Here is a 25,983-nt window from a genome sequence, read left to right as displayed (position 1 = left end):
CCTTAGGCTCCCTGCTACTTTGGATAAAGGTGTGTACACCGTCTTTATAGAGTACTTTCCAAGTACTGTGCCAACTTTATCCGTTACCCCTTTTACATACGACAAGGGAAACGCCACTGTAGTGATGAACTCAACGGATTATGACAGCAAAATACGGCACTTACTGGATGACAGTCTCGTATACAAGCCTGTTTCGTACAACCCTACAGCTAGGGTCTCTCGTCGCATTAGGGCTGTCATCAAAGACAACAGGGAGTTGTTCGAAGAAGACGTGTTCGATCGGTTGTACAAACCCAAGATCGTACTGCCACCTAAACTGTACGGATTGCCAAAAGTACATAAAAGGAATGTGCCTTTGCGGCCTATCGTGAGTCAAATCTCTTCTCCCACTTACGATCTTGCAAAGCATGTTGCGTCGGTGTTGCAGCCGCTTGTGGGTAGTACGTCGTCTTTTGTGAAGGACTCTCGTCACTTTATAGATATCCTCAAGGGAATAACGCTGGAACCAGATGAGGTAATGGTGAGCTTTGACGTTGAGTCGCTCTTCACCAATGTTCCCGTTAAAGAATGTCTAGAAGTAGTCAGAAGGAAACTGAGCGATGAGGGTATATCGGAGTCAGTAATGGTGTTGCTGAGGAACTGCTTGGAAGGAAGCTACTTTTTGTATTGTGGAAAGCATTACCTCCAGATTGATGGGGTAGCCATGGGTAGCCCTGTAGCACCGGTTTTGGCAAATATCTGGATGGAGCATATCGAAGCCAGTATAAACTTGCAGCCTTGGGCGGTGAAGTTGTGGAAGCGCTATGTGGATGATGTTTTCTGTATTATGAAGGGTGGGAAGCAGGAGGTGGAGCAACTACTCCGATATCTAAATTCAATTCATCCGAAGACGAAGTTCACGTATGAATTGGAATCACAGCGCAGTTTGCCGTTTTTGGACGTGAAAGTGATTGGTCGAGTGGACGGAACCCTAACTCATACTGTTTATAGGAAACCTACACACACTGACAGGTATTTGAACGCCCTTTCTCACCACCATCCTCGTCACTTACAATCGGTGGTTACCTCGCTAGTAAACAGAGCACATGATCTGTGTGACCCTGAATATTTAGAGAGTGAGATGTCGCATATTCAGGAGGTACTAAGGAGGAACGGGTACAAGGTAAAAAAGTGGCAACCCAGACGAAAGGCAAGGCGGAAACGTCCTGATGTCTCCAGACAGCCGGCATTTTTGCCGTATGTAAAAGGGGTTACGGATAAAGTTGGCACAGTACTTGGAAAGTACTCTATAAAGACGGTGTACACACCTTTATCCAAAGTAGCAGGGAGCCTAAGGTCACCTAAGGACGTTATTCCGTTCCAGTCACCTGGCGTTTATAAAATAGATTGCAGTTGTGGTAGTTCCTATATCGGAGAAACTAAGCGCACCATAGCAGAAAGAGTTAAGGAACATATCGCAGCTGTCAAAAATCGTCAGGTCAACAAGTCTGCGGTGGCTGAGCATTTGCTGGAGTCAGGACCAAACCACTGGATTGAGCTGCATAACCCTAAAATCCTCTCCACGGATCGCCATTTCTACAGTAGAAAAGTGCGGGAAGCCATTGAAATCAAAAAACATTGCAATTTTAATCGGGACGAGGGTTTTAAGATCTCATCCACATGGAATCCAGTCATTAGTAAATGTAAGCGGAAACGAATATCGACAGTCGATAAATCAAATATCGTTAGTGTTGTGTGTCGACAGAGTGACATCCCTAGTGCGCAAAACGTTCAAACTGATAAACAAGACCAAGTGCGGGTAGTTCGAAAAACTCGCGCGGCTAGAAGATGTTGATGTCAACTTGAGCCAGTCTTCTCCGAGACCACGGGGACAACGCCGTCCTCGAAACGTCGGAGGTAAATCTTAAAACTTAAATACGCGATTAAGTCCCGTTGTGCAGTTTGATAAACTAATATCGTCCGAGAAATGTGCTCCTGCAGGCGTAATATTATTATCCACGTGATAAAATAACTGTATAAATTTTTAACTCCGCGGGTTAGAAAGTGACGGACCCCGTTTTATCACGCTATCACGTAGACAACAACGACCACAAGGGCTAAGATGGCCGGCTCTTTATCATTTGTCACGTTCTAACAAGTTTGTAAGTGCGAAAGTGACGCATGACATGACAGGTGATAAAAACGCGACCATGATACCGCTGCACCATATCCGTACTGGGGCCCATTTCTCGGACGATATTAGTCTAATATTATTACTATGTTGTCATAACAACCCATACAATTTGTCAGTTCGAGAACTAATAATATTAATTTTTTTTTCGTGATATCTTTGGTCCTATAGTATAGTCAAACGATATCACGAAAAAAAATTTTGCTGGTTCATACATTTTCTGATGATAATATTAGACCAATATCGTTCGAGAAATGGGCCTTTGGTACAAAGTGATGTGTCTGCGCGTGGGTGCCTGCGCGTCTCTGACCTTGCCCAACACAACCCGCGTTGTCTAGGCGGCATATACTATATCTGTGGCGGCAGACGGCATCATACATTCAAATAAGTACGCGTCGGCTTCCTGTTATCAATACAATGTTGTTATTGTTGCAGAATATAAGGAAAACCCATTGAAAACACATGGAGTGAATGAATGAATGAATGAATGAAATCAATTTGTTCCAGAAAATGTTTCCATATTAAATTAAAACTAATTAGATAATACAATATAATTAATTAAGTGCCCATCAACGTGCACACTAGCGCCATTACTAAATAATCGTAATTATTTAAATTTAACGACAGGTATTATAAAAGGGGGCCGCTACGTACTGTATTGTTGGATACATTAAACTAGTTTTTATGTTGCTGGATTCGTCGAACTAGGACCTCAAAACAAAAACAGCCGTTTTAACTTTGGACGCATTAGAAATAACACGATTAATAAGTGAAATAGTACATTTCGATGCTAATGCGGAAGGTATGTCATTACTTCACGAGTACCGAGATATCTTGCCACGAGCCGCAGGCGAGTGGCAAGACTCGGGACGAGTGAAGAATGACATTTCCGCACGTGTATCGAACGACGTTTTTTAATACAGTTGCGAAAAAATAAGAAAAACATTGTTAATCATACACTAAACAAAAGTGGTAACAGTGACAGCTCGGTTAGACGTCGTCTTTAAGTATATTATATCTATGGGCGTTTGGCAGCTATTCCGTTCCATTCAGTCAACTTATTAAGAACGGAATTTTCAATATTGAATATTAAAAAATAAACGTGTTATAATGATGAAGAGGTAAGTACCCAAAGGTTGTCTGGAAGAGATCGCTTTTTAGCGATAAGACCGCCTGTTGTTACCGGGTTCTATTGTAACACTAAGATTTCTTTGTAATTTTACATGTATGTAAGATGTATGGTTATTGGTGCAATAAAGAATATTTACTTACTTACTTACTTACTTAAGTAATTAAATATGAAATATGTAATATTTTTCGTATTCTTACATTAACGGTAGGTTTTTATGCTGATTACGACGTTTAAAGGAAACTAATATTAACACTCATCAATAAGTAGTCGTGAATTGGAACAAGTATAAATTTAAAAAAATTTGAAAAAGTAAAAAGCACTAGTTCGAGATAACCAACTTTCCGCACGCTAAACAGCTACGTAAAGTAGCACTTTTTGAGCAACTGTATTAAAAAATAACTTACGTAGCCTAACCAATTCCCCGTTTGAGGGGCCCACTGATTAACAGTCCGCCGGACGGTATCGGCCTGCCAGTTGTTCGGAACTGTCAAAATTTTGTTCTAACTGACAGGCCGATATCGTCCGGCGGACTTTCGTTCTGTTCCACCCGATTAGATTCACGAAAACTGACGTGGATTTTATATGAGAATTTTGACAGATCAGCATGAGTGACATTCCATTTCCAACTGCAGCTGCAATACTGTTCATTTTACTATGGAAACGCGTCGCTGTCATTGTCAATTTCCATAGAAAATGAACAGTATTGCAGCTGCAGTTGGAAATAGAATGTCACTTTAAGTCTCACGCTACTAGAGCCAGCAGTAACAAAGTATGGCAATGTCATCATAAAATTTCAAGTTTTTAGGACACTCCATCACTTTATTCTATTAAAATCGGTGCAAGTTAGCTTAGTTTATACCTAGGTCTATACTTGGCCTTGCACAACACGACCTAGGTTGTCTAGCCGGCAGACGTAGACATCATTCATTCAAATACTTGCCGACTTCGTATGTTACATATGTTATTGTTTTTGTTCCTGAGGAAAAATTTTATAAATAGATCGTCGAGTATTACCTACATACATACCTATACAGGGTGGCATTCCATTTACCAGGGAGGTTTTGGGATTATCCTGAGCAACTTAAACTATAGGACCAACGATATCACGAAAAATAAATTTTGCTGGTTCATACATTTTCTGTGGGAGATTTTTTTTTAATTTTTTTCGACAGCGTATAGATTGGTCGTGTATTGAAACCGGTTTATTACTTAAGGGGCCCACTGATTAACAGTCCGCCGGACGGTATCGGCCTGTCAGTTAGAATAAAATTTTGACAGTTCCGAACAATATTATGTTCCGAGCCATATTATGGTAAAATAAGGAATGCGACTGAAAACTTTGTATACCACCTATTGTACCCTTATTTATGCAAATACATATTTTTGATTTTTGATTTTTTTGACAACTGACCGGCCGATACCGTCCCCTCCAGGGGAGGGCCCCTTTATAAGTTTATAACTAGGCATTAAAACACACTTTTTATAAAACTCGATATCGGCTCGTTTCATAATCGCACTCTCGTATCTTAATGCCCTTCATTATGTAGCCGTCTTAGGTATAAACTATAAATTTATTTCATCGTAAAGTTAGTGTCCCAATTACGGACAACTATCGGTGACAAGTGGAGGTCTCCAATGGGGTTGGCCGGTGGAAGTTTTTAGCAGATGGCGCCATCACAGCTTGCCCTAGAAATATGTCAAATTTTTGTTTTTTTAATACTCTGGATGCCAGCCCTCATAGAAAAAGGGGTAAGCTATGATGGCGCCATCTATGCAAATCTTTGACAGTTGCCAACCCCATTTCGATCGTCTTCAAATCTTGGCACGTCGACAGCGTGAAGATCAGTACATTTATTGCGAGCGGTTTAGTGACCAAACTTAATACTGTGAACTGCGCCAACTAGTTTATGACAAAATCAAATAAGGGTAATTTATGTATTTAATTGGACCAAGCTAACTCTGCAAGGGATTTGCAATGATAGTGTGGCAATCTGCCCTTACGGTATATCAAGAGAGCAATGTCATCATTAGGTCAGAGTAAGGGCCCCTCCACATCTAGCGTCTTTCGAGCGTCGGCGTCTGTCGGCGTCTGGTCAGCGCTATGGAAAATGACGTCGCTGCGCAGTTGCGTCGACGTTGCGTCCACGTTGCGTCGAGCGCGGCCATAAAGTTGTACACGCCGACGCTCGAAAGACGCTAGATGTGGGGGGGGCCTAATGGTAATGTCAGAGTGAATTACAAAAAAATTGTACATAGTTTAGGACCTGTCAGTTAGTCAAAAGTTAATTCCAATATATTACGACAAGCCATTCTTTTCAAGTTATATGCAGCACGAAAGTGCGTTAGCATAGTAAGCTAGCTTACCTATACAGTGTGTAATCGTTAAGTGTGGCCAGGCCATAATTCCGTAAATATAACAGATATCAGAAAACTTCCAACTGATATCGAAAGTGCGTTACCCAATGAGTAAAATTACATTAATAACTATTTTAAAATAAAAGCAGAAATATCCCAAACATTAACTTCAAACTCTCCCATACATTTAGTACGACGACTCACCCCTCAAAGAACGTCGGTGTCGTAAGAGATACAACTGCTTGAAATTCATTATTTGCGATACTAAACTGCAATAAAATAATAAAACTACCGTTTATGAAATAATAATCTAACATTTATTTTTTAAGGAAGTTAATTTATAAACATTTAAGCGGGGACCGTCAAGTATTGCACAAGAAGGGCGTCACTTCGTGTAACTACTGTAAACAAAAATGGACTTCCTTAAAAAATAAATGTTAGATTTATTATTTCATAAACGGTAGTTTTATTAGTTTATTACAGTTTATTATCGCAAATAATGAATCTCAAGCAGTTTTATCTCTTAAGACACCGACGTTCTTTGAGGGGTGAGTTGTCGTACTAAATGTATGGAAGGGTTTGAAGTTAATATTTGGGATATTTCTGCTTTTATTTAAAAAAAGTTATTAATGTAATTTTACTCATTGGGTAACGCACTTTCGATATCAGTTGGAAGTTTTCTGATATCTGTTATATTTACGAAATTATGGCCTGGCCACACTTAACGATTACACCCTGTATATGTGTATGAATCAAGTAGGTACAATAAATACAATACCATTTACACGGTTAATTTTCGTAAGGTGGTTCGCCTAGGTTACTCAAAACTTAACTCTCGCTAGATGGCACCACTTTTGCAAAATTTCAGATTTTATTTTTTTGTGAAATGGTCTTGGTATTTGTATACTTAAAAGTATGTTTCGCGCACTCTTTAAGTAAATATTGAACTATTAAAATAAACATTGAATACTTCATTGTGCAAAAACCACCTTTTTAATTCGACGGAGTGTTGCTGTCACGCTTTTTCCTACTATTACTCACACATGCAAACAGTGTTTCCGTGATCCTTGTAGTAGACAATTTCACACAACGTAAGTATGTTGCAATAGCGTAATGGTATGTTCGTGGAAATACGTGCAAGAGGATTGGGGTTCAAGACTGGTGCGAGTAGGTAATTTCTTTTTGTTTCTCCTTTGTGTTATCTTACCTTTAAACGAGCAATTATTAGATATATAATTATTTATTTATATATTTGGATGGTATCAGAAACGGCTCTAACGATTTCGATGAAATTTGCTATAAGGGGTTTGATCTCTTAGCTAGGTCTATGAGAAAACGCGCATTTTTGAGTTTTTATGTTTTGTAAGCTTTGGTCGGTCTCCCAGATATTCAATCTCCGCTTGGTAACTAATCCCAGAATTGGCATGCGCACTTGTTTTTACGAAAGCGACTGCCCTGACCTTCCAACCCAGAGAGTAAACTTATTTGGATTAGTCCGGTTTCCTCACATTGTTTTCTTTCACCGAAAAATAGGTATCGGTGTATAAATAGGTAGGTATCAAATGCTATTTCGTACAAAAGTTCGAAAAATCATTGGTACGAGCCGGGGTTAGAACCCGCGACCTCCGAATTGCTTTCTGCTAGGCCAGCAGCGCTTCCCCCACATACTCAGTAGGTCAAGAAATGAATGCTCAAAAAACGTTGTAGAGGGAAATGCTAGGAACACAATTTTTGATTCCGTAACTTTGTTTGGACTGGTTAGGAGGTAAACATATCAAAAGTCCCCGGCTGTAGCCCCGCTGCTGGGGGGTAGAGGGGGGTAAGAAGGTCGAATTTTTCGGTTTTTCATTGATATCTTGGAAACTTTGCGTCTTAGCGACATGACTACTAAGACAAACCGAAAGCTGATAAAATTAGTTACAAGTTTTATTCTGTCAAGTTTTTTGATATCATGAATAGTTTTTGAGATACCCGCTCTTGAAAGTTTATTTAGGGATTTTAATTTTATCTTGATATCTACGTCAGTGAAGCTGTTAGGCCATGTTTGGTATCATTTTCGTATAAATCGGGGGTGCTGAATTCATTTATGGTATCACATTGACACCATTCCGAAGTAAAACAAAAATTTAAAAATAATTATTTTTTTAAATCCCTCTTCACGCTTAAACCGCTGAACCAATTTCGTTGAAATTTGGTATAGAAATAGTTTAAATCTCGATACACGACATAGGATAGTTTTTATAACCAAAAGCATCTTTTGAGGGTGTGAAAAGTGGGGTGGAAGTTTGTATGGGGAGTCAATAACCGCTGAACCGGTTTAGATGAAATTTAGGACGGAATACATCTGTGATTTAGATGAAAGTAATACCAAACATGACTTCAAACCTTACCTTGAGCAGTATTAACCTCAGGAATTCAGTTTCGTTGACGAAGTTGAATTCCCCCCATACTCCATTTCACAACTTTAAAGGATGATTATTGAGATAAAAAGTATCTTATGTCCTGTCTTGGGATTCGAAATATCTGTATACCAAATTTCAATTAAATCGGTTGAGCGGTTTAAGCGTGAATAGGAATTTAAAAAAAAAGGTATTTGTTTAAAGTTTATATGTTTTTTCTTAGGAATGGTGTCAATGTGATACCAAAACTGAATTCAGCACCCCCGATTTATACGAAAATGATACCAAACACGGTCTAGCAGCGTCACTAATGTAGATATCAAGATAAAATTGAAAGCCCTAAATAAACTTTCAAGAGCGGATATCTCAAAAACTATTCAAGATATCGAAAAACTTGACTGAATAAAACTTGTAACAAATTTTATCAGCTTTTGGTTTATCTTAGTAGTCATGTCGCTAAGACGCAAAATTTCCAAGATATAAGTGAAAAACCGAAAAATGAGACCTTCTTTCCCCCCTCTACCCTCCAGCACCGGGGCTACGGCCGGGGACTTTTGATATGTTCACCTCCTAACTAGTCCAAACAAAGTTACGTAGTCAAAAATTGTGTTCCTAGCATTTCCCTCTATAACTTCTTATTGCTCGGCCAAAATCAAAAATGATTACTTATGAAAGCAGAAGAATATAAATGATCGTATTAGATTTATAATTGTTACATATTTGACGTAACTTATTTTTAAAATGTGTTTTTCAATTAAAAGACACGTCAAGACTATAACTTCTACTAACTACACTTATTTCTAATGCTAAAAAAAACAAACTATAGTAATAATTGTGTTTTTCATTCATAGACAAAATCCATTATTTTTCACCACAGGAAATTTTATACACTTCTTTTTAGGGTTCCGTACCCAAAGGGTAAAATAGGACCCTATTACTAAGACTTCGCTGTCCGTCCGTCCGTCCGTCCGTCTGTCCGTCTGTCTGTCACCAGGCTGTATCTCGCGAACCGTGATAGCTAGACAGTTGAAATTTTCACAGATGATGTATTTCTGTTGCCGCTATAACAACAAATACTAAAAACAGAATAAAATAAAGATTTAAGTGGGGCTCCCGTACAACAAACGTGATTTTTGACCGAAGTTAAGCAACGTCGGGCGGGGTCAGTACTTGGATGGGTGACCGTTTTTTTTTTTTGCTTTTTTTTATTGTTTTGGCACGGAACCCTTCGTGCGCGAGTCCGACTCGCACTTGCCCGGTTTTTATTGCAGTGAGGATGTGGAGATTAGGAAGAGTATAATTTCTAATTATCTTTGTAAAAATAAAAGAATACGTGTAGCCCATACTTAATAATGTATTTATGATAATAAGAAAAATTAAATAAAAATAAAAAAACAATACGAAATTCAGGTGTAACAAAAATACAAAAAGTTATGTTCCAGCATACAATGACTGGGGATCGAACCGGGAATCTTCCGTTTGCAAGCAAAAAAGCAACTGTTTGCATAACACGCCATGATAGTTCTTAGCTAAGCTGACGAACTTCTCGCTTAGGTCAATTAACTACCTGTCAAATATCAGTGTCAACAAAATTGCACTAAACATGACGGCACTCCAAATTCGAGCCGTGGTCAGCCCGGCAACGTCGGAAATAGTATGGCAACGTCGCAAATGTATCTGTACACGACATTTGTGACACACACATACGTAAAATTGATGAAAAGTTAACTATGATTTTTGCATGATTTCTGTATGAAACATTGTTTTCCTGTAAATTTCGCGCAAACGAATATTCGAAAGAAGATAAATGGGGAAATATTTGTGTACTAATAGTGTGTAGTTACTTAATGAGCTTTGATTGAATTTTGTATGAAAAGCGAACCACCTTAAATTAAGACACTGCTTCTTAACTAACGCTCAATTATCTACATTTCTTTTTTCAAATTCATTTTTCTATATGGCGTTTATTATGACACTGCCTAACTTTGTACTGTTTATGTTGGTACAAAGTTAGCTTAGCACAAAACAGTAGTACCTTCTATATTTTAAAAAGCCACAATTTCTGGCTAAAACCACTGCAAGCTTGTGAACGGCATTTCCATTGTCCGAAAGTGTAGCCACTTGAATTTCATCAATACACTGGCGGCACCTGAAGTGTACGCTCAAGTTGCCGAGCTTTCCATAAATTAGCTCGTGCCGCCACTGTACACTGGAGGACAAGAACTGAATATGCATGTTGTTTTTTGCAGTTTTGCAATATTACATGACAGCAAAATATTTCACTTTGATATACTTAGCTTCTGCATGCAACTTGAATGATAATGATAATTGATAAAAGGGTCAAACAGATCACTGTGTTACGTCTTTCCTGTAGACATACACAAGAGTTAAGGGCTATAAAGGTTAATTTTCTTATTTAACCATTATCCACGTGAAAAGGTCCTCCTTTTATTTAGAGAACTATGATAAAATAATTACTTACATGCCCACTAGCTGTTAACTATTGCCCACAGTAGAGAAAACTAGTATGTTCACGCGAACTGTACTCTCTCCTGTGGGTTACATAAAACTTTTATGTAAGTAAACAATTTGTGTGGAATTTATATATCCGTCCATTGTTCCAGGACTAGGAAAACTTGTAAAAGAAACGACCCGATTCCAATGTCCCGCAGTGCACCGATCTGTCAGCAACTTTGCCCATGCATCGCCGGAAGACGAATGAGTGAAGTTTGCCGCAAAAAGTGCAGCAAACGTTACCGCTCCGGGCCTTCGGGCCTTCAAGACTGAAGGGCTTTATTAAAACTTTCATTGTAGGCAAAAACTACACTTCTTGCTCGCGTTATCCCGGCATTTTGCCACGGCTCATAATGGGAGTCTGAGGTCCGTTTGACAACTAATCTCAAGAATTGACGTAGGCACTAGTTTTTACGGAAGCGACTGACTGCCATATTATATGACCTTCCAACCCAGAGGGGAAACTAGGCCTTATTGGGATTAGCCCGGTTTCCTCACGATATTATCCTTCACCGAAAAGCGCCTAGTAAATATCAACTGATATTCCGTACATAAGTCCCGGAAAACTGCGACCTCCAGATTGAAAGTCGCACGCACTTACCGCTAGGCCAAAAAATACTGAGAATGTTTAATGTTTTAAGGTGAAAAACAATCATCCTCTTCGCCTATTGGAGAACGGCGACCGTAGACTATGGCATCTTATGGTCACTTGAAAATTATTTCTTGTACCATGTAAAACTAGTGTAACGCCCTTCCGATCCGATTGATCCGATATAGACGCTTGTGAGCTTAGAGATGATGTCAAACAGTAAAGAGATTCAGTATGTTGATAGTAAGAAACAAATGGAAGACGAATGAGTGAAGTAAAAAAAGTGGAGCAAACAATACCGTTCCATTCCGGGCCTTTGGGCCTCCAAGACTGAAGGGCTTTACTAAAACTTTCATTGTTGGTCGAGCAGGTTTTTCTCTAGAAACTACAAGTACTGTGTACCTACCTAAAAATTTCACGCGATGGCAAGTGGTCCTGTGAAGAATTAAAAATTCAGAAAAATAATCTCCCCTTTTTAAGGGGCCCACTGATTAACAGTCCGCCGGACAGTATCGGCCTGTCAGTTGTTCAGAACTGTCAAAATTTTGTTCTAACTGACAAGCCGATACCGTCCGGCGGACTGTTAATCAGTGGGCCCCTTTAGCAAATCGGGGAATTACATAAAAAGCCTGAAAAAAACCAAGAACTCAACGAATTGAGGAACTCTTCCTTGTGATTACGGTTAAAATCAGACACACAAGCGTGAAACCGACTAAAAAAAACACTCTGAATCTCACTTTAAGAAAAGAACGTACTCCCATCTTAAATGCCGGCAACACACTTGTAACCCTTCTAGTGTTGCGAATATCCATAGGTGAGGGTAATTGCTTACCATCAGGTGATCCGGTGCTTGTTCGCCTCCTATAAAAAAAACTTCATCCGTTCCGCATGTTAAAGTTATAGGTAACACCTCTTTTAGTATTTTCTTTGTGTCGGGAGTTAAAAACAGGATAAAAACAGTAAATATGTATGAAAGCCTATACGAGTATAGTATGTATTACATCGTATGGTAATTACAACACAATGTAAAGTGTACAGTTATTACAGTATGTAGGTGTGTCTCATACATACATTCATATATTGCCATGTAAACCACAGTTGTACACAGCAGCCTTTTTAAACAAAAAGAGCAATTAACAAAATTAACGTCCCATCCAATATGCACGAACATATGCATATGCACATGCAGTTACATATGCTGCAGTAACAGAGGAAATAAATTGGGGAAAGCTCATCACAAATTCAATTGCGCTTCATTTGCTTTATTTCCGAGAGCCAATCAATTGCCGAAAAAAATGGCAAGAGGTGAACACGAAAGGGAGGCTCGGGACCCGTAATACACGTTTTTCTGGGCCATTTTAGGATTAGCCTTACGGGCAATAAATATGGGGCATGAATGGGGCCAGTACTGCGGTGTGACACCGCTACAACGCGATTGGTTGATCTGTCCGCATCACGCGCGCGATTGGCGCAACTAGTTGCGTTAAGGTGCACGATTGGCTCGATTCGTGAGTGACACCGCTGAAATAGTACCATTTTTATTGCCCCGCTCAAACGGTATCACCGGGCTAACGGTCGTGGGGTTGGGTAAACGATCGGTAGCGAAGAGCTGGTCTACACCAGCAGCACCGTCATCCCCAAAACGATGACGACTGACCTCCCCACGCGGTGGGGAGCGAACCGCCACAGCCGTCGCAGCCGAAAGGCGGGCACGGCCTCTCATACCTCTCTAAATGAGAGGTATCTAAAGAAATACAGCAGCATTTTTATTGCCCGTAAGGTCTGTCCTGAGATATACGTCAATTGTCGTTTTATTCAAAATTATTAATAGCGACCAGCCCCGGCATCGCGCGGGTTACGCAAAACCTGAAGAAATTATATACCTAAACCTGAACCTTCCTCAAGAATAGTGATTCTTCAACTCAAAAACTAACGAACGGATGTTCATGATGATGTTCAGTGATATTAAAGCACTCATTAATAGGTGAAAATCGAATGAACATCCCTTCAGTATCAGTAGTTTTTGAGTTTATCGCAAACATACGTACGACACACACACAAACAGATAGACGCGGCGGGCGACTTTGTTTTGTAAGATGTTGTGATTTTACATGTACATTTTTCAAATTTGGGATTTCTTATTATCTTACTATATTTAGTGAGTATGTCTGTGTCTAGAATAATGTCAGTACTAAAAAATATATACAACAATTAAAATAGCCCAGAGACTGCCTACTGACCCCTGCCCGGCCCATAGTCCAGCATTGGGCTTAATCTGAAAAATCAACACGCGCTCCAATAATGCCCGTCACTCGATCGAGGGCTAATTGCCGAGACTATTATAATTGACAGACTCAAAGACAACATTTACCTACGGCATATAATATGACGAATTTTAAATAAAATTAAAACAAATAAAGCGTAATGATTGCAAATCGAATGATAACTCACGCTAGACCGCGCCGGGGCAGGGCCGGAGCTTCCAGCGCTTCGTTTTCTAACGTGAGGTCCGGTGACCTCACAACTACAACAACTGGCTTAAGAAGCCATTTGAGGGTAGATTTTGTTTACTCATTTTTAGGGTTCCGTACCCAAAGGGTAAAACGGGACCCTATTACTAAGACTTCGCTGTCCGTCCGTCCGTCCGTCTGTCACCAAGCTGTATCTCACGAACCGTGATAGCTAGACAGTTGAAATTTTCACAGATGATGTATTTCTGTTGCCGCTATAACAACAAATACTAAAAACAGAATAAAATAAAGATTTAAATGGGGCTCCCATACAACAAACGTGATTTTTGATCAAAGTTAAGCAACGTCGGGAGGGGTCAGTACTTGGATGGGTGACCGTTTTTTTTTTTGCTTTTTTTTTGTTTGTTTTTTTTTGCATTATGGTACGGAACCCTTCGTGCACGAGTCCGACTCGCACTTGCCCGGTTTTTTAAATACGTAAAGATACAGATTATAGTTAGTAGCCTCGCTCCTCTCTTTCTACATAACTAAAAGTTAATCGTTACATTAAAGTGGTTTAAAGAATCGGTAGAAGTGATCCTCGGCAAGCCCGGCACTGAACCTGCGACCATTTGTTAAGCATCCGTCCGCCGCAAACAGGGATTAATGCATCATGCAGCTACGGAGGGCGCGAGGCATAAGCTTGTAGCTCTTCAAAATATCGCGCGTACACACGTTACACGTACGTTTACTTCACAGGGCGGACACGGACACGCCATACATCAAAAATCATTTGCGTTTATATGTGTGCGCGGACACGTCTGTACACACGTCATTGTGGATGTGTGGGTAAGTCGCTTTACTGAGAGGACGCCAGAAGTCCGCCAGATGCATGTCGCGGCCAGTCGCGGGGCGAGGTAATCCGAGCCGGGGCGGGGCGGTGCGTGGCCATTCTGTATGGTAACATTTATTACTTGTTCTGTGTTTACTTGTGAAAACAAAACACAAAAAAACCGACTTCAAAAAGGACTCCCTTGAAATTGAAAACTTCTTATCGCACTATTTTGCTTGTAATTTCTTCGCGTTATCCCGGTTTTTTGTCACGGCTCATAGGAGCCTGGGGTCCGCTTGGCGAGTAATCCCGAAATTGGCGCAGGCACTAGTTTTTACGAAAGCGACCGCTATCTGACCTTCCAACCCATGCAGAGGGGGAAACCAAGCCTTGTTGGGATTGATCCGGTTTCCTGCGAATGATATTTACATAAATGGTATTTATTTATTAAATTAAATAGTATCCAATATGATACTCCGTCTAAGCTATCTCAGCACTTGGCAGCGACAACATGTGGTTTAAGTTGGCACTGCTACACTCTGCCGCTTGTGAAGCTAGTACGGAGCTTAGACCTCTTATTTCTAAAATGTCAAACGAAGCGGTTAAATTACAATGAATTGTGTAAAATATTCTCAATTACGTCAATATCCATAGAGGAAAATGTGGACTATGTTTGTATGAGGAAGCGATAGTCCCCTTTAATCTTAAAGTGAAATTTGCAAATCGCTCATTTAAGTGTCTTGTAAGTAGGTATCTTTCTGAAGTGTTTATAATTTGACTATAAAATGAAGTAAATAGTAGTTCTCTCATGACTTAAGCTACACCGCAACCCCCGAGCGCGGTCGTGAAGTAGATGGATTATAGTCGCGTTCCGTCGTATCTATAAGGCACTCTCATTACAATATCCTCTACGTATCCAATATGATACTCCGTCTAGGCTATCTCAGCATTCTCAGCACTTGGCAGCGACAACATGTGGTTTATGGTGGCACTCCTACACTCTGCCGCTTGTGAAGCCAGTACAGAGCTTAGACCTCTTATTTCGGAAAGATCAAACGAAGCTGTTAAATTACAAAAATATTTTCAATTACGTCAATATCCAGAGAGGAAAATGTGGACTATGTTTGTATGGAGAAGCGATAGTCCCCTTTAATCTTATAGTGAAATTTGCAATTCGCTCTTTTAAGTGTCTTGTAAGTAGGTATCTTTCTGAAGTGTTTATAAATGACTATAAAATGAAGTAAATAGTAGTTCTCTCATGACTTAAGCTACACCGCAACCCCCGAGCGCGGTCGTGAAGTAGATGGATTACAGTCGCGTTCCGTCGTATCTATAAGGCACTCTCATTACAATATCCTCTACGTATCCAATATGATAACGTTCCACGGAAATTAGTTCACTTGAAGTCGTTGTCGGGGTTGTCACTTTAATAGTGTTTTATGCAACCGTTGTATAAATGTCTCTAATCTGTGTAAGAATGTCCTATAATATTTATTTATTTATTTATTTATTTATTTAATGTATGAGAGTGGTCAAAATGCGAAATAAACGCAAGTCCTCTCGTGTGGCAGGTGTCCATGGGCAACGGTAATTATGTAGCATCAGGCGATTCGTCTGCTCGATTGTCTCCTAAATCATAAAAATATCGCATATCAGGAGATGGTTCTCATTTAGCTTCCAAGATTTTACCCACAATTGGTAACAATAACAATACAAAAGTTAAAATGAAAGCTTTTAATAAACTACCTACACTAAATATCAGAATAATGCTAATTTCATTGACAATGAAAAACGTTCTCAGGCTAATAAGTAATATGATTATACACTTATTATTACCATATGACATAAACTGAACGCAAACCAATTGCTGATCACAAAAACCATGCAAGCAAGATTGCACTCTCCATTAACACTTGCTTCGTACATTTAATTCAATTCTTTTCCATAATCAATAATAAACCCTCCCACTCAAAGAATAAAGTTGACAATTCAACGGTAGAATTGTGAGTTAAGTCGTTTTGAAAACTAAAAAATGCTGAATCATTTCACTGTCAAACAAAGCGAGGCGCTTAAGAACTCCGATGAGAGTTAATTTCAAAATATCATATCAGCTTCTCGCGGCAATTCAAAATGAAACCTTAACAACATTTGTTTAAAGTTAACTTTGCATTGGCGTTCTAAAGTTAGATATGTGTAAGGATGAGTAAGAAACAATAGTTTTCTTTGTGAGTGAAAGAGAGGAGTGCAGTTCGGCAGCTGGGTCTGGTCTAATGCACGATGTCTGGCCGGTGACGAAGATGGATGGGTCTGCTTAGCGCTTGAGACGGAATTAAAAAGAAAATTGTTTCGAACATAGTCTATGGTCTATTCAAACGTTTGACGTTAATTGTTTTAATGGCTATACCGGGCCGGGGCCGGGCCGGAGCTTCCGGCGCTTCGTTTTCTATGGAAAGCACCACGTGATCACCGATCAGCCGTCATAGAAAATGACGTGTTGGACGCAACGGCCCGGGCCCGGCCCGGTCTAGCGTGAGTCACCCTAATTGCTAACCTAGCCTAGCATTTAACCTAATCCATACTAAACTAGTTATGTAGATAGAAAACATTCATAGCTCACAAATAAATGCCTTTACCAGGATTCGAACCCTGGATCACAATGCTTCGTACTGCCGTATTCGAACTTCAAGATGTCCACAAGAGACGACACGTACTAGATCCATTCTAGATACGTTATAGTTTAGATATCAACTAGTTCTCTTTTGCAGCGCAACCAATGTCACTTTTACGTTAGATAGAGTAAGATATCTATTAGATGTGAATTGGATCTCTAAGTCATATCCTGTGGAAATCGTTCAAGAGTATCTCCAGAATCGCGCAAATGTCAAATTTGACAGATTAGATGTGTTGTGATCTGTGTGTGTCTGTGTCTGTGTCTGGAAGAGATCCCTTTAAGGGATAAGTTCGCCTTTGTACTAATGACGAATGTTATTTTTCCTGTTTTGTTTTGTTTTTTGTACAATAAAGTGTTTTACTACTACTACTTAGATCTTAAACATATCGTTATCATATCTTGGTGATGTCTAAAATATATCTAATAGATGTCTATTTCAAAATCCGAATCGGGCCCGTAGGCAGGGTTACTACCAACTATGTAGGCTAGGTGGCGGTTTCAGTTTGACTGAGTTCTCCATCCCGTACAAACAGCATCAGTCTTAACTGATGTCCATCGGTGGACCTTATGCCTTTTATAATAAGGTTTACGGACGGTCAGTTAACAGTGACAGGCGTGGCTCACTCCGCGATTTCGTCGCTTTGCGACAGGTAGCTAAAAGTCCATCCGTTCGACCCTAATTTTGGGGTTTGCCATAACCGCGCGTGGCGCTGTCGCCACCTAGCGGCCATATCTGTGCTGATCGTGACACGCGTTTTGTTAGAGAGTGAGTCTTCTGTACCTAGTCATCATCATCATCATCATCATTTCAGCCTATATACGTCCTACTGCTGGACACAGGCCTCCTCTCATGCGCGAGAGGGCTTGGGCTATAGTCCCCACGCTAGCCCAATGCGGATTGGGGACTTCACATACACCTTTGAATTTCTTCGCAGATGTATGCAGGTTTCCTGACGATGTTTTCCTTCACCGAAAAACTAGTGGTAAATATCAAATGATATTTCGTGCATAAGTTCCGAAAAACTCATTGGTACGATCCGGGATTTGAACCCGCGACCTCTGGATTGAAAGTCGGGCGTCATATCCACTCGGCCACCACTGCCTGTACTAGTACTATTATTTATTCTATGACTGAGTTCTCCATCCGTACAATCATCAACACTCTTAACTGTGTATCGGTGGACCTTATGCCTTTTATAATAAGGTTTACGGACGGTCAGTTAACAGTGCGGGCGAAGGTACTACTCCGTAGTGTAGGATAGGTAATTTCTGACCAATTTCTCCATTACCAAGATATAATCTCGACCCTCGTAATTATAATGTAAGAATAAGAAATGAAAATTGTTATCAGGGTTCCGTACTCATATCGGTTATACAAACGAGAATAAAGCCAAATAAAGAATAGAGAAGATTTTTACCTACATTGTTATTATAATTGATCATTTATCCTAGGGGTCTCCAAACCACGGCCCGCGGGCTAAATCCGGCCCGCGACGCGTTCCAATCCGGCCCACCGACACCCAAAGCGTCGGCCCGCGGGAGCTAGGCTCCGGGGGTTCAGCAGCCCTAACAGCAGCAACCAGATACAAGGCAGACCGTAAAGGAGATGGCGGGACGACTCGGAGGCATTTTATCCGGATTTTTGGGAAAGTACCTACAAACAACAGGGTCAAGTGGAAGAAACGAGGAGAGAGAGGCCTTTGCCCAGTAGTGGGGACAGACACCTGGAAACGTCGGAGGCAATTTTAAAGCTTACGTATACACGAGGTAAAGTAAATTGTAATGTATAAAAATATCATTATTTATTACTATGCCGTGAAGTAAAGCGCTTTGAAACCCTAAGTCACTTTTTGCGTCGTCACTAGGCAGGCGTAGACCCGCGGAACCCTCCTGTTAGTGTTCTGGAGGCTCCGTAGAAACGGAAAGTGGCCGGCGCAAGGACGCCCGGTGTCCCTCGCGCGTTGTAGCGCAAGCCACGAGCGGCAGCGACTAAGGTGGTCTTCACATTATTCATAAGCGAAGTGCGAATTTGCATCAGTGTGACCGCGTAAATGGCAGAGGTAACTGAACGGGAGCCTAAAAAATGATAAATATATCTTAGGCTGGCAAACTAATTTTGTCAGTAGAAAAAGACGACTTTGAATAATGTAGGCACGAAAGGTCTGTCACCCATACAACTTTTGAATTTCGCGCAGTGGTTACTGGACGCTTCCATACGGCCAATTTCACAGACTGGACATATTAAAGTATAGACTGCGCTCTCGCCTCCAGGAAACGTGCCGAACGAGATAGTTCGAGGGAGTCTTTTCTTTCTGTAGAGTAACAATTGAATGAGTGTTGCCACAGCTAAACAAAACATGCTACTGTTTTCCATGCTTTTGTATAGCGATCGACGCCACAAGTGCCACCACTGCCACTGTCCGTCGAATTTCTCGGAGCATTATTTATAATGACTAAATTCATGACCGAACCGAAGCATTAGGGCTCATTTAGAATTTAGACGATGCGAACACTCGCATGCGAGTTTCATTACATTGCGGGTGTTAATCAGTTGAATTGGACGTAACAGCCCAAAGAGCTGATTAAGAAGGCGGTGCGAACTCGCATGCGATTTTAGTTACATTGCGGATTATGAGTTACGTCCAATTTAACCGACCGATGAAAACCCGCAATGAAACTCGCATGAGAGTTCTCGCATCGTCTAAATGAGCTCTTCAGCCCTAAATGCTCTAAGTTCATCACTTGGACCGTCTCTCACGTTCAGGTTCTATAGGATTTTGTGGCGTGCAGGGGTGTTTTTCCAACTGCTCACCGCCGTCGTAAGCTCATTCAAACCAGTATTAAATGCACTAACTTTTAGATACAGTCTACAGACAGACAGATAGACAGATGGACAGTGGAGTCTTAGTAATACGGTCCCGTTACTCCCGTTTTTACCCTTTGGGTACGGATTTAAGGAACCCTAAAAAGAACAGTGTAGAACTTTCACTAAAATGGTGCACGTAAGATCACACTGGTTTCAGTGGGGAGACACTCCTGATTTCGGGCAAACTCGGATCCTTTCGGCCCAGCATTGCTCCGAGCAATTATTAGGCTAGACACGACTAGACGTCCCTTGTGCACGACCATTCATAAGATAATATTGACAACCCTAAATAGCCGAAAGGGATGTCATAAGTTGGAAAGTTATATTATGATTCGACACTGAATCGCTGTCAAACTTCGGTTTTGTAGGAAGTGTCCTTTCTGTACGGTAGTATTACTTATTCTGTTCTGGTTTCACAAAGTTCGACTCACCTGTAACTCTATAAGCGTTAGGAATACAGCAGAGCAGACGCAGTGAGTTCGTTTGCATGCATTCTTCTCTAAACTAGTTTCGTACGAAAGTGACTAACTAAATATTTCAACGGGTGAACCTTGAAAATAGGTTAGTAAGTATGTGGATCGGGTGTGAAATGGTGTATGTTTTGATTTTGTTTTTTCTTTGAATAGGGCAAAAAGAAAGGATTATGATCTTAGCAGCTAATGTAGGTTGGCTAGCGGAAGCCTTGATGGCAAGCAATCTCCGTAGCATATGGACGCCTGCAACTCCAGTGTTTCATCTCGTTGAGCTCTGGCAGCCTTAAGGATGATTCACGTTAAACCGGGCCGTGTCCGGGCAGAAGCTTCCGGAGCTTACTTTTCTATGACATGACATGCGATCACGTAATGCTTTTCATAAAAAAATATACGCCGGAAGCTCCGGCCCGGACACGGCCCGGTCTAACGTGAGTCATTCTTTACTGGTCGGCAAGAACACAACACTATCAATAGGGTCTAGCTAGTGTATGATGTACATACATAGTCGCTACTTGCCTATCTATTCCGTGGCTACTTGGCTACTGATAGAGCCGGTAGCCAATAATTGTGCTTTTGGTAGATGCTGACGATGTAATTACCGTGTGTAGCGGCTAGAATAATATGGATAATTTATTTAATGTTTATCTAATTTGCCCCAATCCTCATTGGGCTAGCGTGGGCACTATAGCCCAAGCCCTCTCGCGCATGAGAGGAGGCCTGTGCCCAGCAGTGGGACGTATATAGGCTGAAATTATTATTATTTATGTTTGATATAATTTGAGCTATAGCTAGAGTCCGTGGGGAAAGAGATGAGTCGTGGAATGTATGGGGCCCAATACATTCCACAACTCTTCTCTTTCCAAACAGACTCTAGGTAGTCTAGGTATGTACAGGCCCTGTACATACCTACCTATACCATACGTGACCATACCATACCAATTTTTTAGCCACCCTGTACTACAGGGTGGCTAAAAAATAAGTGCATTCCCGGTGCCAGGGAGATTTTGGGATGATACTGAGAAACTTTTACTATGGGACTAACCGCAAAATCGCGAAAAAAAATTGACTGTTTCATACATTTTGGCTGGTCCATTTTCTATAGGAAGGGTAATTTTTGTTTTCGCGATTTCGGGGTTGGTCTCGTAGCAAAAGTTGCTCAGTATAATCCCAAAACCTCCCTGGCTACGGGAAAGCACTTATTTTTACCTATATTAATAATAAATTAACTGTTTATTTATAATTAAATAAAGCTGAGTGAGAGGTTTTCTTTCTAGTTACATTATTGACATTATTATTACTATGTTTAATCTAATTTATATAATATAATGTGTATCTTTTTTAAATTATTAATGATCAAATATAAAAAAGAAAATGCAATCGTATAATAAGTCGTATCCACACTAAGCGAGCGCTTGTCTTGATCGCACACTATTTACAGATGTGATGTGAGCGAGCTAAGTACGTGCACACGCGCTGGGGGCACGGGCACTGGTTACATTTAAATTAAAGCCGGGCTAGCTATGTAACTGCAACAATTTTTAATTTACGTTAAATCAGTCATAAAAAAGTATATCTTTGTTTTTAGGTATTTATTAATGGTTGTATTTTTTTTATATCTGTATATCTGACTCGTGTAATCATTTATTACAAAAGGTGTGTTAAACAGTTTTTCAAGACAAGCCAGCGCTGGCTGCCAGCATAGAGCGCTTGTCTATTCCCGCCAGTGCTGGCTTGTCTGAGGACTGGCGCCAGCGCTACACTGAAAAAAATATGATCTATCGGGCCGAATAAAGTGATTTCAGATTAACTGCTATTACAATATCAACTAATGTACGTTCGTTACTACGTAACGTACAAACAGTAAACTTTACTGCTAGGTTCGATAGGCTCATGTGGAACTGTTTAAAGCATTAAACGTTAATGCAATTTCAATTGTTTTATACGATTTGTTTTTGTCAGTGTACAGTCGCCATCAGATATATCGGAGCGGCCAAGGTGTTCACAAATATCTGAACACGCCTCTATTGTCAAGGCGTTAGAGTGCGCGTTCAGATATTGTGAACACCTTGGCCGCTCCGATATATCTGATGGCAAGTCTGCCGTGCTAACAACATATGCAGTAATCGCAGTTGTAATGTCATGCAATTATTAATCCTGTTCTCTTTGAGTAAGTTCTTATTTTAAACGATGATTTTCATGCAATTACTGCACATACAATAAGCAGGGCAGAAGTGTACTGGCTTCTTCTAAACCTAGGTTCTAGTTTAATCTCAAGCTTTAACCACAACCCCGTCTCGGTGTGCCGTACTCTCAGTCCAGTTACTGACCTGCTTCCTTTTATTTCTTTTTCTCCTAATAACGTAGTATTTGGAAGATTAATACGCCAGCGCTAATGCATATCATTATTATGAGTGGTTTTTCATAAATGTGTTTTGACGTATGCGTATTTGGACTAGAAGGGCTAGCATGCTGTTCGAGCCGATTTAGTTAGATGTCCAAATTTCCTAAGAGATGGCGCTGTTACAAACGCAAACTAGGTAACAGTAGTTCATCATAGAATGTACATATCTAATGTCGAATATGTGAATAAATGATTGGTAATTGGTATTGGTAACTAAGCAACTTCTTCAAACACATGCCCTAGTGGCTGTTCATGAAAAAAATATTAAAGAGCATAACAAAAGGTTTTATAAACTGAAATAGATGTCATATACCTACGGAAGAAAAAAAACCGGACAAGTGCGAGTCGGACTCGCCCACCGAGGGTTCCGCATTTTTTAGTATTTGTTGTTATAGCGGCAACAGAGATATATCATCAGTGAAAATATCAACTGTCTAATCTATCACGGTTCGTGAGATACAGCCTGGTGACAGACGGACGGACGGACAGCGGAGTCTTTAGTAATAGGGTCCCGTTTTACCCTTTGGGTACGGAACCTACTGACCAAAGCCTCCAGTGCCCCGAGTTGTAATCTGGAATCGAACCAGCGTCCTCTGCAGTGGAGGCAGATCAGATGCGTAGTCCACTCGGCTATCAGGGCTGTAAGTTTTATTGGTTATTGTCTCGTTAGTAGAAAAAGTATTGTAATATACAAAGATTTATAACTAGAAGTAGATCAAGAAAAGTCTACAGAGATTTTGATAGTCCACGCATTGCAAGTGTTATTACGCCATTATTTCATAGACGTTTGACGTTTACAATGACACTTGCACTGCGTGGGCTATCAAAATCGCTGCAGACTTTTCTTGGTCTAACGCTAGTGGCTCTGGACCCGATTCGGATTTTGAAATAGACATCTATTAGATATCTTTTAGACATCACCAATACGATAACGATATGTTTAAGATCTAACCTGTCAATTTGACATTTGTGCTATTCTGGAGATACTCTTGAACGATTTCCACAGGATATGACTTAGAGATCCAATTCACATCTAATAGATATCATACTCTATCTAACGTAAAAGTGACATTGGTTGCCCGAATTGCGCTGCAAAAGAGAACTAGTTGATATCTAAACTATAACATAATATCTAGAATTGATCTAATACGTCTCTTGTAAATATCTTGAAGTTCGAATACGGCAGTCTGTGACTTCTGTCAGCCCGATTCGAACTTTAAGATTTAAATATTACGTCTAGATAAGATATGGATTAGATATGTCAGGGTTTTGTTTGAAGAAACGTCACATTTCACACTGACATACATCATCATCGTCAATAGTTATTGGGTCGACCAACTATTTCTTGTTGTTATTCTGTCCCATTAGACAGGAGACAATAGTAGCATAGTTTGTTAGAAGAGCTGCTGTACCATGTTCTACAAACGCTTAGTAGATGTCCCATTATGGAAAGGCCTAATAACTATCAAAAAATTCAAGTTTGGTTCATTTAAATACGAAATAACTAGTATTTTAAGAGTGACCCAGGAGACAAGAAAAAGTTGATTCACCCTATTAACATCATCGCCCTTAAATTTACAACGTTGGATAAAACTCATGCTAGGCTATCGATTTCTTTCATTTCACTTTAAATGAAAAGTACCTAATAGATCATTTGCATAAAAGTATTGAGATGGACTAAGAGATCAGTGAGGGTTTTATTGCATTATTTCATCTAGTTTCTAATTTGACATTATTCAGATCGGAATGTATAAATGCAAATCATAGTTATATGTCCGACTACGCTAACTTTGCAATGAATTGAACGTAACAAAGTGAGGACATGTCATTATTTATTTTTTTATCATTATTAGTAAGTATACCTATATTAACAAATTGATTAAACACACATTACACACTTATACAAATTATAAACTTATAAAAAAAACTAACTTAACAAATAAAGTATTACCCCCCACTCTGATTGTCTCCCGTATCAAATGTGCCCAATCCCGTGTCATTATATTTTTTTATTTGACATGAATGATGACATTTCCACAGTTTGTCATTGACGTCATTGCAAATTAGTTTGGTCCAACTGTATAGCTATATGTTAGTTATGTTATGGTAGAGGACTATTCATAAATTACGTCAATTCAAATTAGGGGGGGGGGGGTCTGGACATCGGATGATGGTAGCATGACGTAGGAGGAAACGGGGTCATTCGAAGCATGATTTTTGGATGATTTGGGGGGTGGGGGGGGGTCAAAAATCGTCAGAAATCGATGACGTAACTTATGGACAGCCCCTAGAAGTATTCTAGACATTTAGTTTCACGTGATGTTCGACTACTTGATTTTATAATAAATAAATATTACCTACTTAATAGGAAAATTTTACAGAGATTGACCTAGTCCCAAAGTAAACTCAATAAGGCTTGTGTTGACAATTGTTAAATTAATTTATTTTATTGATTTGGCTTTTATGTAGGGGAGGCTGGGGAGACTTGATCCTATAGGAGATTTGGTCCCCTAAATTATAAAGATATATTAAATTTAAAATATACCTAAACAGCAAGTTTAACTAGGTAAGTATATAGCGATTGGTTCCTTTTAGGATATTTATTTTCATTTATTGGCTGTATATTTTATGGTTAAGTAATTTAGGTGACCAAGTCTCCCCTACCGATTTTCAAAATTACATCAGGCAGAGTGTTGGATATGTGCATAACTCGTTGTATTTTATAGGTGTAGTTGATAAATCCATCACAATCAATACTTCGATCTTCTTCTTCTTTTTGCATACTTAGTGAAATACTTAAGATAACATAGTTTTTCAAAAATGACTTTATTCCCCGTTTTTCTAATTCCTCCTAACAAGCTTCCATTGCTCCTAAAAACTACACGAGTTTCCTTTGTAACAAGAAAAAGGAAAAAAACGAAAAACTGACCGAATGCATCGGAGAATTCGACGAAAATCATAAATCGAAGAGTGGATATGCAAATCCTACGTCATTAGAACGTACGTAGCCTGAAAACCTTTCCTATCTATCATTCATTAGCAGTACTGGTACTAACTATTTAGATAAAAAACATCATAAGTCTACGAAAAACTAAGCCTTTTAAGCCCTTTTGGAATGAAGAGGTGGAATC

The sequence above is a fragment of the Cydia fagiglandana genome, chromosome 11, assembly GCF_963556715.1.
Source record: "Cydia fagiglandana chromosome 11, ilCydFagi1.1, whole genome shotgun sequence".
In the NCBI taxonomy this organism is placed as follows: Eukaryota; Metazoa; Arthropoda; class Insecta; order Lepidoptera; family Tortricidae; genus Cydia; species Cydia fagiglandana.
Note: the sequence above shows the minus strand (reverse complement) of the source record.